Here is a 16,279-nt window from a genome sequence, read left to right on the forward strand (position 1 = left end):
AGGACTATAGATTTTATAAAGTCTTTAAATAACATTGAACTTGAAACATAGAAGAAAAATTATCTATACTCACATGTCTGAGCTATGTGTCCTCAGCGATTAGAAAATGAGAAGATTGGCCGGGCGCGGTGGCTCAAGCCTGTAATCCCAGCACTTTGGGAGGCCGAGACGGGCGGATCACGAGGTCAGGAGATCGAGACCATCCTGGCTAATACGGTGAAACCCGTCTCTACTAAAAAATACAAAAAACTAGCCGGGCGAAGTGGCGGGTGCCTGTAGTCCCAGCTACTCGGGAGGCTGAGGCAGGAGAATGGCGTGAACCCGAGAGGAGGAGCTTGCAGTGAGCTGAGATCCGGCCACTGCACTCCAGCCTGGGTGACAGAGCAAGACTCCGTCTCAAAAAAAAAAAAAAAAAAAAGAAAATGAGAAGATTGCCTGTCATCCCAGCACTTTGGGAGGCCAACGCGGGCAGATCACTTGAGGTCAGGAGTTCAAGATCAGCCTGGCCAACATGGTGAAATTCTGTCTCTACTAAAAATACAAAAATTAGCCGGGTGTGGTGGGTGCATGCGTGTGATCTCTGGGAGGCTGAGGCAGGAAAACCACTTGAACCCAGGAGGTGGAGGTTGCAGTGAGCCAAGATTGCGCCACTGCACTCCAGCCTGGTAGACAGAGATAGACCCTGTCTCCAAAAAAAAAAAAAAAAAAAAAAAAAGAATACTCTGTCAAGTGGAAATGCAGATTTAAAATGTACACAAATTGATTTTATGATTACAAATAGAAGAAAAGCAGATGCATGGGGGAAAGAAAGCTAGAGGAAACTTGGCCTAATACAGAGATTGAGGTCATGGGACTTGTTGGTTTTTTTATTCTTTGTCTATTTTCCAAAATTTAAGTCATGTTATTTATGTTACCTTTATTCAAATTATCAATAAAAATATATCGAATTGAGTTGTTCTCCACAGCTGCGTTGAGGCTCACGGTGGGTTTGGGAGTGAGTGGGAGGAAGGGTGGGGTCAGAGCTAGCAAGCAGAACGGGTTGCAGCAAGCACTCCCTGAAGCTGCCCACCAGGAGGGGCAGCTCCTGAGAGGGTGTGTTCTGCAAAGAGCTTGGTAGAAACATTTGTGAGCAGAAATCCTAATAAGGAATCCCTTTATTCATCTGCTTCTTCAGCTGAAACAGGAGGATAATTTGTCTGACTTCCTTGCGGTGTTGCTGTCAGTACAATTGAGTTCGTGCCCAGGAAAGCGCTTTGTGCACCAAACACCCTATATGGTGTTGGTTACTATCATTTTATGAATAATAACAATTTATTTGAATTTGGTTTCCTTATTTGAAAAATAGCAATAAGTTTCTGTCCTGCTTACCTCACAGGATTATTGTTAGAATCAATGAAATAATGTATGTAAATGAGTTTTGTTCACTCTAAGTGAACAGAAATAAGAGCTACAGAAATAAAAGTTACAGAAATAAAAGCTGTTATTTTTGACTGCACACCTGGTTCCCAAGGTATCATGAATTTCGGAGTAATGCGGAGGCCTGGCTTTACAAAATGGTGCCCATTTCAAGCTTCTGGGGTCACACTTTGTCTGTGGCAGAGAAAGACAAATCCTAAAAAGGTTTTTCTTCCAGATAGTGTTGGGCCAAGGTAAGAAGATCCTGTTTATGTCAACGAAATAACTTGTTTAAGCGGAAGACTTCAGAGCCAAGAGAAGAATGTGCAGTCAAGACAGTCTGCCACAGTGTGAACAACCCGTCTGAGGACGATCGGGCTGACTGTGCAAGCTGATGAAGGAACATAGTACCACTGTCCTCATCCTCTGGAAACAGGGAACAGTCACTTTCAATGTGCTCGAAAATGTGTGGAACATAAGGAAACTACCAGCATGCCAACTTTTGAAATTTCAAGATATTGCTCAATCAGAAATCAGGAATGAATGGGAAAAAACAATCAATTTAAAGGAATTAGTAGCCATTTAAATAGGTGACAGTCTGCCAATTTTTTCCCCTGAAATATAGGTCCAAAATAGAAGGCTCTCAGAAGTTCCTGTGACTCTGTGAGTAGTAGGTTAGAAAGAAAACATGAGAATGAGAAAAAAAAATGACCTTCCTAAGGCTTTGGCACTGAATACCATTTGCTCTCAAGACACAGTATCAGTGCAGCAGTTACGCATGCAGGAAAAATATGGATTTTTGAGACTGATATTTGGCAGGTCTCAATTTGCTTATAGACGTAACTGGGAAGACAACAATTTGGAAGGCACCATTTTGATTAGTTGCTTCTGTAGAACGACAAGAGATCTGGTGATTGCATGTGTTTAGTTAGCGAGATAGAATGCAGGTGAAACTCTTCCTTTAGAAAAGAAAACAGCAGTTGTAACATTTTACATTAACTAAAGAGAGTGAAGTATGCAGATACATAAAAACTTGCACATGTATGTAAGAAAATCCCTTCTCAGGACTTCCTGAAGTGAGTCACTTCCCCTCCTCAAGAGCTCCCCACCCTCACATGAGACCTGCTTATTCCAGTGAGGAAGCTCTTGGACTCTTCAGTTTTACACGAACACAGTTTTCCTAAGAAGTCTGTGTAGAATCAAACCCAGCCACAAAAGGGAAAAGAACATTAAAATTGAAAGGAGTTGGGAGAGGGAATGGAGGAAGAAGGAACTTAAACCAAAAATCCATTTTAAAAGAATGAATATACTTGACCAGATCTCCTTTTGTGACAAAATAAGGAATCACAGGAACCAAACTGTATAAAGCACGAAGAGTTAGTAGTGAATGGTTATGTCAGCCTCAGGTGGGATTCAAACCTTGGCACCAGCTCACTCCCTGTGTGACCTTAAACAGCAGTCATCCAGTCGACCCCCAGTTTATCTGTAAATTATAGGTTACTGATGATTAAATCAGATGTCTAGAAAATGTTCAGGACATCAATATATCTGATAGATTGTAATGTATTGATCAATGTATACATCGAAGGCATCATATTCAAGCACTTTGAGGGATCCAGAGTGGTTACATTCGTAAGTTTTGGTGAATTGGATCAATTTTGTGAATTGGATCACATTTTGAGAGATTCCTGCATCAACTGGCTATGAAAAGGATTCTTCCTATATAAATTGACATATAACATTTGTATTTACCTCCTATTATGTAGGTTTGTAAATCAGGATTTTAAAAATCTTACTAGAATACATATTTAATTGTAGTATTAAAAACAGTTTTCGGCCAGGCACAGTGGCTCACACTTGTAATCCCAGTACTTTGGGAGGCTGAGGCAGATGGATCACCTGAGGTCAGGAGTTCGAGACCAGCCTGGCCAATATGGTGGAACCCCATCTCTACCAAAAATTGAAAAATTAGTTGGGCGTGGTGGTGCACATGCCTGTCATCCCAGCTAATTGAGAGGCTGAGGCAGGAGAATCGCTTGAACCTGGGAGGTGGAGATTGCAGTGAGCCAAGATTGTGCCACTGCACTCCAGCCTGGGCAATAGAGCGAGACTCTGTCTCAGAAAACAAACAAACAAACATTTTTCATTTTATATTTATTCTCAGCATGATAAAATACAATTATGTTATCCAACTAATTTATTTTGTAATTGTTGGCTAGTAAGGCCCAGAGAGGTTAAATGGCTAGTACTAGGTAGTGGCAGACCCCTAAATCAACTTTATTAAGAGATAATATTTTTCTATTAAAATATCTTAAAAACAATTTCCACTATATAAGATTTTCTCTAGGCTCTTTGTAAATGTTCATAACATGTAGCTAAGAGCAGACTTTTTGCTCTATGAGAACTTCACCATTGGATTTATATAATTTTCCAAGAAAACTCCCTTTCAAAAACGGTCTACAGCAAGTAATATAAAAGTGATTTTTTCTTCTTTAAAGAAAATTCCCTTTAGAAAAGAAGGAAGTGCACCAGGACAAAGGCAGCCAACTGAGATCAGTGACTCAGTCTGTTCCATAAATTATAGCTCTGAAGTCAGTTTGAATGAGTGCTCACATTTCCAAAAACACAGACTGTCGTGGCACCTAAGGGTGTCGACATTGCTACAGAGGCAATTAGCTTTATAAAACAGAAAGAATCACTAAGTGCATGAACCCTAAGGTACATGCCGGCCCAGAAATACATATTTCAACAAGGAATTGCCAAAGGGCAATGGTGCATTGAGAAATCCTCCCCTACTCAGTGGTGAAAGTTAAGTCTGTGGTATGTACAGATGAGGGAAGCTTGTCTGCATGTGACCTAGGTTGAGGGGAGAAGGTAGAGAGTGTGTGGAATGGTCAGCGTGCCATTCTCCTGAGCCAGAAGAGTCTAATGGGCCCAAATTGTCTGTTTCTATCCAGGGTGTTCCTTGGGCGTTTTTTTCAAGACCACAGACCATAATCCCTGGGAAACTCTCACTTAAGTGAGTGCTCTTGACAATGAGGAAAACTAGGTGAGAGGCTGAGAGCTCATCTGGACAAGTCTGTGGTTGGTACAATGAGAGCATAGTTATGTTGGGAAGAGGTGTTCCCTTGAGACGTCTAATCACACATTAAAAAAAAAACAAGGCCGGGCGCGGTGGCTCAAGCCTGTAATCCCAGCACTTTGGGAGGCCGAGGCGGGTGGATCACGAGGTCAGGAGATCGAGACTATCTTGGCTAACATGGTGAAACCCCGTCTCTACTAAAAATACAAAAAACTAGCCGGGCGTGGTGGCGGGCGCCTGTAGTCTCAGCTACTTGGGAGGCTGAGGCGGGAGAATGGCGTGAACCCGGGAGGCGGAGCTTGCAGTGAGCCGAGATCACGCCACTGCACTCCAGCCTGGGAGACACAGCGAGACTCCGTCTCAAAAAAAAAAAAAAAAAAAAACAAAAAAAAAACAACAAAACACTGTTCCTTAAACTTTCCTCTTGGAAACTTGGCCACAACAAAACATGGATGTTAGAACCCTCTATGAGAAGTCCTTGGCCAATTCTGTGGATGTATTTTCACAGAAGGCTTGTCAGTCTCACTCTCTCTACTACCGTGCTGTTTCCTGTGTCTCCCAGCTCCTCTAGTGCTCCATCCACACCATGGCTCTCTGTCTGATCCTTGCCTACCGATGCAGTCTTCCTGGCGCTCAGAGTCTCTAGGCTCAGTCACTGCCTTAGGTGCAGAACTTGTCTATTTCAGTTACCTTTTCTGCAACTGAGAAAAACACAGTAATTTCTGCTTTATTCTCCAATCCACAGAAGCTATAATCTATGGAGCAGAGCTGTTTGACTCATGTAGCAAAAGCAACTGAGAACCCTGTAGGAAAAGTACGTTTGAGTCTCCTCCTCCTGCTAGTATGATTTCAGGGTATGATTTTTTTTTTCTCTCATGTTTTCCATAGTAGTTTCATTTAGAAATGCCTATTAGAATGAAGTTCTGCCATGTCTCACTAATAAGCATGCAGGCCCCTTGGGAATTGAAGCCCACCTTTTACTTGTCATGTGTCACATGGATCCTGCATAATGAATGGAGCCTCTTCAGAGTATACTTTGTGGCTGATGAGTTAGAGAAATCTGAGACTATAATAAGCTATTCCCTCTTGAGTCTAATGTCCTCCCCTATTTCACCATTTCCTATGGTAGTTATTTTAAATATCTGAGAAAAGGTAGTAGGTTTATTTCCTTTAAAACATAATCTGATAATGAACTCCTCCAGTTGGTTGGCCCTACCCCTTCTCCAGCTGCCCCTTCTCCTCCTCCAGCTGCCCCTTCCCCTCCTCCAGCTGCCCCCCTTCCCCTCCTCCACCCACCCCCCTTCCCATCCTCCAGCTCCCCCCTCCCCTCCTCCAGCTGCCCTTTCCCTCCTCCAGCTGCCCCTTCTCCTCCTCCAGCTGCCCTTTCCCTCCTCCAGCTGCCCCTTCCCCTCCTCCAGCTGCCCCTTCCCCTCCTCCAGCTGCCCCCTCCTCCTCCTCCAGCTGCCCTCCCTTCCCCTCCTCCACCCGTCCCCCTTCCCATCTTCCAGCTGCCCCCTTCCCATCCTCCAGCTGCCCCTTCCCCTCCTCCAGCTGCCCCTTCCCCTCCTCCAGCTGCCCCTTCCCCTCCTCCAGCTGTCCCCTCTTCCCCTCCTCCAGCTGCCCCTTCCCCTCCTCCAGCTGCCCCTTCCCCTCCTCCAGCTGCCCCTTCCCCTCCTCCAGCTGTCCCCTCTTCCCCTCCTCCAGCTGCCCCTTCCCCCTCTCCAGCTGCCCCTTCTGAGAAACTCACTGGGGAGGATGCGAGTGGTTTCCATCATCAACATCTAAACATTTCAGGATGCTGCTTTGGAAATGGCATTCTTGTTTTGCAAAGCACTTAGGTCTCTATTGAGATCCAATGCAACTTGTCATTATGGCTGCCATTTTACATTCTAGACCAACTGAAAGGCTAGGTGAGACTAACCTCTTTAGCTAGAATGTAGCTTTTCTACATTCTAGACTAACCTCCCTACCTGCCCCCCACCTCCAATAAATTTAAAAAGATTTAAAAACAGTTTACAATGAGTTATGTTTGTAACAGTAGATGTGGTAACCCTTTGAGAAGGAAATTTAGTTTAAAAACATTCGCAGTTAGGTGGAGTAGATTTCTTTCCCATGGCAAAAGAAATTGTTACTGGAGCAGCTGAATCATTTCTACCAATCTAAAAGAAACATGTAATTGGCTGAGATTTTCCGCGAGTGTTTCAATGTTTGTGCTTTTCTGGTTACTTGTTTCTGTCAGACTTTTACCTTCAGGTTAAATCCAAGTATAAGGAGCACCAAAGGCTCAGTGAGCGTGTTTCTTAGCCCCAAATCAAGGCATGTGTTCTCTGAACAAGAATTTTTGTCTCTTCTAGATGAAAGAGGAAATTTGGAGATGTTGCTTGTAAGTATTGGCGTTACCCAACCATTAGAATATTACATATAGACAGCTGGTGGAACATTTCAAATAGGGTTTGTCCCACAAAATCCAGTATAAATGTTTGCTTTTGTCCTTTTTAATGATATTGCATTTGAATTATACCGAGTACATTATGACATATGAAGCTCTCAGACCGTAGGATGGGAAGAGCCAAACTTTATGCAGTGCAGGAGTTGGCAAACGTTTTCTCTAAAGGGTCAGAGAGAACTATTCTCGGTTTTGCAGGTCATATGGTTTCTGTCAGAATACTTGACCGTTGTAGCAAAAAACAGCTATAGACAAGGAGTGAGTGAGTAAGTGTGGCTCTCTTCCAAGAAAACTTTATTTAAGGCCACTGATTTTTATTTTAAATAATTTATATATAATTTTATAAAACATAATTTTATATAATTTATATAGTATAAAAATCTTTGTCTGATTTTTTTCAGTGACTTAAAAATGGGAAGCCATTCTTCGCTTGTAGGCTCTATGAAAGCAGACTGTGGTCTAGATTTGTCCTGTGGGCCATGGGTTGCTAACTCCCATTATAGTGAATTAGCGAGTTAAGGATCTGAACCCAGGAGAAGACAGAGGTAAGGTGTCATACACATTTCTTCGACTGACTGACTTCAGCTAGTAAATCTTCTGAATATCATACTTTGTTGTGGTTTGAGTGCTTGTTCCTGGTGGGAATAAATGAGTGTTTTGGGGACCAAATATAAGGGGATTTATAAACAAAAATTTATTCCTAATGATAGCACCTCACATTTGTGAAGAGCTAAGCTCCACTGGCCATAATGTGCATGTTTAAGAGTCTCATAAAAATTTGGCCTGCTGTGAAAATGCTTAAAATCTACTCAGCAACTTTCAAGTATATACTTTTATTAACTATAGTCACCGTATTATACAATGGATCTCTTGAACTTATTCCTCCTAACTGAAATTTTGTACCTTTTGACTGACATCTCCCCAACCCCCTCCCCTGTCTGCCAGCTCCTAGTAATCACAATTCTCCTCTTTGTGTCTGAATCCAACATTTTTAGATTCCACACATAAGTGAGATGATGTGGTATTTGTCTTCCTGTGCCTGGCTTATTTCACTTAAACTAATATCATCCAGGTTTATACGTGTTTTTGCAAATGACAAAATTTCCTTCTCTTTTGAGGCTGAATAGTATTCCATTTTGTAAATATACCATATTTTCGTTTTCGTCTGTTGATGGACTCATTGGTTGATTCCATACATAGTGCTACAATGAACATGGGAGTGCAACTGTCTCTTTGACTTACGGATTTCATTTCCTTTGGATGTATATCCAGATGATGCTGAATCATATAGTAGTTCTATTTTTTTTTCTTTTTTATTATACTTTAAATTCTGGGATACATGTGCAGAGCATGTGGGTTTGTTACATAGGTATACACGCGCCATAGTGGTTTGCTACACCCAAGAACCTGTCATCTATGTTAGGTATTTCTCCTAATGCTATCCCTCCCCTAGCCTCCCCACCCCCCGACAAGCCCCAGTGTGTGATGTTCCCCTCCCTGTGTCCCTGTCTTCTTATTGTTCGACTCCCACTTATGAGTGAGAATATGTGGTGTTTGGTTTTCTGTTCCTGTGTTAGTTTACTGAGAATAATGGTTTCCAGCTTCATCCATGTCCCTGCAAAGGACATGAACGCATCCTTTTTTTATGGCTGCTTAGTATTCCATGGTATATATGTGCCACATTTTCTTTATCCAGTCTATCATTGATGGGCATTTGGGTTGGTTCCAAGTCTTTGCTGTTGTGAATAGTGCTGCAATAAACATACGTGTGCATATAGTAGAATGATTTATAATCCTTTGGGTATATATCCAGTAATGGGATTGCTGGGTCAAATGGTATTTCTGGTTCTAGATCCTTGAGGAATTGCCACACTGTCTTCCACAATGGTTGAACTAATTTACACTCCCACCAACAGTGTAAAAGCATTCTTATTTCTCCACATCCTCTCCATCATCTGTTGTTTCCTGACTTTTTAATGATCACCATTCTAACTGGTGTGAGATGGTATCTTACTGTGGTTTTGATTTGCATTTCTCTAATGACCAGTGATGATGAGATTTTTTTCGTGTACTTTTTGGCCGCATAAATGTCTTCTTTTGAGAAGTGTCTGTTCATATCCTTTGCCCTCTTTTTGATGGGGTTGTTTTTTTCTTGTAAATTTTTTAAAGTTCCTTGTAGATTCTGGATATTAGCCCTTTGTCAGATGGATAGTTTGCAACAATTTTCTCCCATTCTGTAGGTTGCCTGTTCACTCTGATGATAGTTTGTTTTGCTGTGCAGAAGCTCTTTAGTTTAATTAGATCCCATTTGTCAATTTTGGCTTTTGTTGCCATTGCTTTTGGTGTTTTAGTCATGAAGTCTTTGCCCATGCCGATGTCCTGAATGGTATTGCCTAGGTTTTCTTCTAGGGTTTTTATGGTTTTAGGTCTTATGTTTAAGTCTTTAACCCATCTTGAGTTAATTTTTGTATAAGGTGTAAGGAAGGGGTCCAGTTTCAGTTTTCTGCATATGGCTAGCCAGTTTTCCAAGCACCATTTATTAAAGATGGAATCCTTTCCCCATTGCTTGTTTTTGTAGGTTTGTCAAAGATCAGATGGTTGTAGATGTGTGGTGTTATTTCTGAGGACTCTGTTCTGTTCTATTCGTCTGTATATCTGTTTTGGTATCAGTACCATGCTGTTTTGGCTACTGTAGCCTTGAAGTATAGTTTGAAGTCAGGTAGTATGATGCCTCCAGTTTTGTTCTTTTTGCTTAGGATTGTCTTGGCTATATGGGCTCTTTTTTGGTTTCGTATGAAATTTAAAGTAGTTTTTTCTAAGTCTGTGAAGACAGTCAATGGTAGCTTGATGGAGATAGCATTGAATCTATAAATTACTTTGGGCTGTATGGCCATTTTCTCAATATTGATTCTTCCTATCCATGAGCATGGAATGTTTTCTCATTTGTTTGTGTCCTCTCTTATTTCCTTGAGCAGTGTTTTGTAGTTCTCCTTGAAGAGGTCCTTCACATCCCTTGTAAGTTCTATACCTAGGTATTTTATTCTCTTTGTAGCAATTGTGAATGGAAGTTTGCTCATGATTTGGCTCTCTGTTGTCTATTATTGGTGTGTGGGAAATTTCTGATTTTTGCACATTGATTTTGTATCCTGAGACTTTGCTGAAGTTGCTTATCAGCTTAAGGAGATTTTGGGCTGAGACAATTGGGTTTTCTAAATATACAATTATGTTACCTGCAAAGAGAGACAATTTGACTTCCTCTCTTCCTGTTTGAATACCCTTTATTTCTTTCTCTTGCCTGATTGCCCTGGCCAGAACTTCCAATACTATTTTGAATAGGAGTGGTGAGAGAGGGCATCCTTTTCTTGTGGTGGTTTTCAAAGGGTATTGGCTGTGGATTTGGTAGTTCTGTTTGTTAATGGAAATAAATAAGTATGTGAAGTTAAAAAAGGAAAAAGACTTGTGCTATTAGCTTCTTTGTATTACTTTGGCACTTGCACTTATTTTATTTTTATTTTTTAAAGAAAAAGAATTTTATTCATTTAAAAAAGTTTTATTTTTAATTGTTCTTGGTAGTTCTATTTTTTAATGGAAATAAATAAGTATGTGAAGTGAAAAAAAGAAAAAGACCTGTACTACTAGCTTCTTTGTATTACTTTGGCACATGCATTTGTTATTTTTATTTTATTTTATTTTATTTTATTTATTTTTTTTTTTTTTTTGAGACGGAGTCTCGCTCTGCCGCCCAGGCTGGAGTGCAGTGGCCGGATCTCAGCTCACTGCAAGCTCCGCCTCCCGGGTTCACGCCATTCTCCTGCCTCAGCCTCCTGAGTAGCTGGGACTACAGGCGCCCGCCACCTCGCCCGGCTAGTTTTTTGTATTTTTTAGTAGAGACGGGGTTTCACCGTGTTAGCCAGGATGGTCTCGATCTCCTGACCTCGTGATCCGCCCATCTCGACCTCCCAAAGTGCTGGGATTACAGGCTTGAGCCACCGCGCCCGGCCTGTTATTTTTATTTTTAAAGAAAAAGTATTTTACTTAAAAAAATGTTTATTTTTAATTGTTCTGGGTACATAGTAGGTATATATATTTATGGGATATATGAGATATTTTGAAACAGGCATGTGATGTGTAATAATCACATCATGGAGAATGAGGTATCCATCACCTCAAACATTTATCCTTTTGTACTTGCTGTTTTAAAAGTAGATGTTAACTTTTCCTTTTCAGTAGAATTCTTATTTTATCATTATAGGATTATAGTTTTTAGAGTTTAATTTCAGAAGCATATTTTCATAATTATATTCAAATATGCAATCATAAGGCTGATATTTTAAGTATCCATCATTTAGATTCTAATACAATATTTTTCTCCTTTTCACCAATGGTATTCTCCTTAATTTTAAAGGCTGGAATAAAATGTACCCTGAATGACATGTGCTGGAGTGTTTACGGCAGCACTATTTGTAAAAGCCAAAACTAGAAATGCCCACAATTTCTAGTTGTGGACACAAATGCCCACAAACAACAAATTGGAGCAATTTTAATGTGATATATGCACATAATAGAATGCAACACAACAATAAAGATGAATGACCTATAACCACACACGAAAATGTGAGTGCAGCTCACAAGCAAGACAGATAAAACAGTACACACAGTATAATCCAATTGTTTTTGAAGGACAAAATCAGATAATGCCAGTAGAGGTCAAAATAATGGGTGGCTTTGAATTATTTACTGGAAAGGGGCAAGAGGGATGCTGGTGACATTGTTTCTTAAACTGGGTGCTAGTTACCAGGGGGTGTTAATTTTCGACAATTCTTCCCATTGTACATTATGAAATGTGTACTTTTCTCTGTATATATTTTAGCTCAATTAAAGAAAAAAAAAAGGAGAAAAACATCCAACTTGCTGAAGTTTTAACTTTTAAAAGTTCCCTAAGATGAGGAGATAGAGTGGATAAAGGAAAGTTTTTGTTCTTCTTCAAATGGTTAACTTTTAAAATATTTTGGCTGTGACTATTTCTATAAAAGCAAAGTCATGACTCAAAAAGAAAATACTGCTAGTAAGAAGCCATCGGGGCCAAGTCTTGTCTTAGAGAATGACTCTTCAGGAATCCCCGCTATGTTTGTATCTTCACTTCACCACTTGCTTGTGGTACAACTACCTCTCACTCTCCACTCAGTAATTTAAAGAAGCTGATAGCACTGGTCCTCATAGATTGCTTTGTTTTCTTTCTGTATCAAATGCTTTATTTGTTCTTCTTATTATTCTTGTGTTCTTAGTTTTGGAGGCATAGCTTGATTTCTCTTCCCCTTTTCTTCCTTTCTCAATCTAAGATGTCAAAAACTAAAGTACCCACCTCTGATTTCCTTCTCTAAATCTGACTGCCTTTTCTGGTCTGGATGTTGGGGAAGGAAAAAGGTGGGCAGATCTCCCTAGAACTGGAGGAGCTGGAGTATGGAATGGGAGAACTGTCTTCTGAAGTACATTGTCCCTTGGTGGGATCATCACAGCCATCCAATGCAGTAGTGATTTTCAGACAGGGAAACTCTTTGTTCTTTAAAAAAGATATTGGTATATATACACATATTGGTATATGCGTATCTGTGATGTCTGATTCATCAGTGGCGAAACTTTCTCAGGAGAACCTGGGGTAGCTGGCAATCAGATTCTGCTTGGGGTTACTTAAATCTATAACTTCTTAGATGTTATAGTTGCTATGCGTGTGCCAAGGATCTCAGGCAAATCAAGAAAACCATTATGTGTGTGTATATATATATATATTTAAATTACATCATACTTATGCCCAATTTCCTCATGTATACATATTTTGAATGTTTTAAATATATTACTAAGTAGCAACTGATAAAAGCTGTAAAAGAATTTTTTTCCTGTTCTGCAGTTTCTCAATGTGCCTGGAGACTGTGATTCTTATGTAGTCTGAAGCATTTCTGTTGGTCTCCATATTCTGCCAAAGGAGAGGTGTAATGGATGGGAGGTCAGAAGTCAGAGGTGATTAAAGACTTCCTGCCTCAGTGAGGGAAATACTTCCGATTTTTCAAATCCTTAGGGTAGTGATGTTGATGCTGTGAGGCAGAAAAGTTGTTTAGTATTAATAACCGACTTTAGGCTGGGTGCAATGGCTCACACCTGTAATGCCAGCGCTTTGGGAGGCCAAGACGGGCGGATCACCTGAGGTCAGGAGTTCGAGGCCAGCCTGGTCAACATGGTGAAACCCCGTCTCTACTAAAAATATAAAAATTAGCTGGGTGTGATGGCGGGCACCTGTAGTCCCAGCTACTCAGGAGGCTGAGGCAGGAGAATCGCTTGAACCTGGGAGGCAGAAGAATTGCTTGCACCCGGGAGGCAGAGATTGCAGTGAGCTAAGATGACGCCACTGCACTCCAACCTGGGTGACAGAGCAAGACTCCATCTCAAAAAAAAAAAAATAAAGAAAAAACAATTCCTCTTAATTCTTAATGGCATGTTTCATAATGCAGGAAACATCTCTTTAGAGTCAGGTCTCTTTGTTAGTCCACGAATCCAAATAGATGACAAACTCTGGTTCACATGAAAATGCCCAGTGACCTCTGCACATGGTAATGAACAGACAAATCGGTGCCCAGATCCTGTATCTGAAACCAGAGACTGGTGCTGGCCCCTTGATACATGGACCATGTGGCACACAGGCTCTCCTAGACTCCCATCCTGGCTTCTCCACTCTTTACAAGGTGAGCATTTGCCTCTTCTACGTGGGTGGTGATGGTGTATGCTTATGTTCACCTTCTCCCTCCCCTGTGCTCTGGGGATTCCCTGGATTCAGGTGCTTCAAGACCCCAGCTGGGAGGCTGGAAGCCTTCATTTCCCATGGGACCAGAAACTTAGTTCACCGTTTTTTCAATATTTTTCTACAAGATAGATGTAAGCACAGTAAAAGCAAAGAAAGAGGTGGAACATAAGAGAGACTTTGAAATATAGGAAAGGAGAATACAAATGTAAAATTAGAAGCATTTCCATTAGAGAAAAGAATATTTCTTATTACTGTAACAAATCAACATTGAACTAGAAAGTCCAGCCAATGCAATAAGCCAAGAAATACAAATAAGAGGCATACAAATTGAAAAGAAAGAGTGGAATTATCCTTATTTGTGGATTATATGATGGTATACCTAAAAACTGAAAGATAATCATTTATCACAACTAATGAGAGTTCAGCAAGTGACCAGACCCAAGGAAAACATTTAGAAAAGGTGACCAAAAAGCCAAATTAATGATGTGACAGGCTCATTTGAAAATAATTGTGTAATAATTTGTTAAAACAGCTGCAGAAAATTTGTCTAGAAATAAAACACGTTTCTATTTTGACTGTCCTCTTTGGGTTCAAAAGTGGCTAAAAGTTAGACTGATGTAATCTTCTTTAAACAGTTAAAATTATCTCTTTGTGTCTTCTTTCTACGTGTTTTACTTTTTCAAAAATATCCTCTGCATAACAGCTTTTGCCAAGCTTCCCACACATATGCAGGCTTTGTTCCCACAGTCTGGGTCCGTTCCCTTTTTCTGCCTTCCTTCTTGGTTGGTCTTTCTTGTGTCCTCACTTTGGCTACTGATGGAGCTTGCCAGTTGGTCATACTTCTTCCTGGGCAATATTTCTTTATTTCATATTGGATTTATTGAAAAGATCACTGGTTTTGGACTCAGATACATATAGTAAGTTATTTAGCCTCTTGGTATCTCAATTTCCTCATCTGTGAAATCAGAACAATATAAACTACCTCACTGGATTTAAGTGATGACTAAATATGATAGATGTGTCTTAAGTGCCTAGTAGCCTAATGCAGAAGATATGTTACAGGTTCAGGCCTTTAAGGACAATCACACCCACTACCCACTATTCTGGCCAAAATAATCATGCAAAATTAAGTGAAAATGAAGCTAATGGCTTGGTACAACTGGTGACAGCCTCAGGTCAGGCAAACCCAGGTAAATATTTTGAAATCAAATAGTGTTTATGTTCGTGTTTATTTTATTTTTGGTGAAGTATAGCACATATACAGTGAAGTATACAAGTTCTAAGTGTACTGCTCAATTACTCTTTCTGTGTATATACCACTCCCTCAAATCACTTCTCAGGCAATAACTACCCCTAAATGCTCATATTCTAACTTTTATTTACATTGATGGGAAGAATAAGATATAAGCCTTGCCCTGACAGATTACCTTTGCCCTCAAGACCTCCCTGACTTGTGTTGTCTTGGCCAAGTCATTACACTTGTCTGTGTTAATTCTTTGGGTATAGAGTAGGTTTGACATGAGGTAATGTTCAACAGACCAGGTGGGAAGTTTTAGAAGCTGTTATTAAAAGGAACTCTGTGAATCTAAAGCAGTAACTCAGCTATTGTGCCAATTCCTACTTTCACTGAGCTGTATTTGACATTGCTTGACACTATTCTCCTATGGCATGGTTTCAGAGTCAAGACATTTGTATTTGTTGTCTTAGCCAGCACCAAGAAAGGAGCTTTCCATTACTGTCCAAAAATTTGAGTCCCTAATGCAGCCTTTGGGAAGAAAACTTAGGTAATAGAGGCTTTTGCATGGCACTTACTATACAGAAACAAATGTAATCAAATATTTCTTTTTGTTTGATTGAATTTTAATGACTGATTTAATCCTTAGAAAAGATTGGAATCTTCAAAATTGAGTGATAAGGTTTAACAGGGCAGAATCTTTTCTTTTTTTCCCCTGAAAAAATTCTGACAGTTTTTCTAGCTTCAGCACATTCCTTGCCAAGGTTCCTGTTTACTGCCATATCTCATACAAAATGGCGACACTTCCTGAAGTTCCATCCTGGGAGTAGAGATCTTGAACACGTTTTCCTTCTGGAAACATTTTCTTCAGTTGCTTTTTGTAATGCCTGCTCTTTTGATTTCTCTCAACCTCTCCAGTCTTTCTTTTCACTCTTTTTTGAGAGGAAACTCTCCATCATATATCTGACTGTGTGTATTTCCTGCAGAGTTTGCCTCACTCTTCTCACTCTATATGTTCTCCAGGGGTAATTTTATCTGAACCTATAGCTTCAATTATTAGCTATATACCTATGATTATCAATTTTATATGTCCAGCTTAGATCTCTCTCTGCACTCTTGAATAACTCTGCTATTGCTTACCGAAACTTTCCATTTGTAAATATCAAACGAACCTCAAACATGCCCATTCAAAACAGACCTCACAGATTTCCCACACCTACCCTAATCTCACCCTACCTGCTCCTCTGCTCTCTATATCTGTGAGCAGTTATCGAGTTTCCCACACCAGACACTAAGCAATCATCCTTGACCACTTCTTTCTCGTACTCC

General features: G+C 40.3%; 1 long non-coding RNA gene across 2 annotated transcripts in view; it reads left to right on the plus strand.

Moving 5' to 3' along the window:
• The window catches only part of LOC135970411 (uncharacterized), a 182,296-nt gene that overhangs the window by 62,885 nt on the left and 103,132 nt on the right, over window positions 1–16,279 (plus strand). The window contains exon 3 of one of the 2 annotated variants that reach the window (XR_010586086.1): window positions 6,832–6,860. The exons of the other annotated variant lie outside the window; for it this stretch is intronic. This is a non-coding gene — a long non-coding RNA (uncharacterized lncRNA). The remainder of the gene's footprint in view (window positions 1–6,831; window positions 6,861–16,279) is intronic. 2 annotated transcript variants of the gene reach the window in all.

This window comes from Macaca fascicularis, chromosome 4 (genome assembly GCF_037993035.2).
Source record: "Macaca fascicularis isolate 582-1 chromosome 4, T2T-MFA8v1.1".
NCBI lineage: Eukaryota > Metazoa > Chordata > Mammalia > Primates > Cercopithecidae > Macaca > Macaca fascicularis.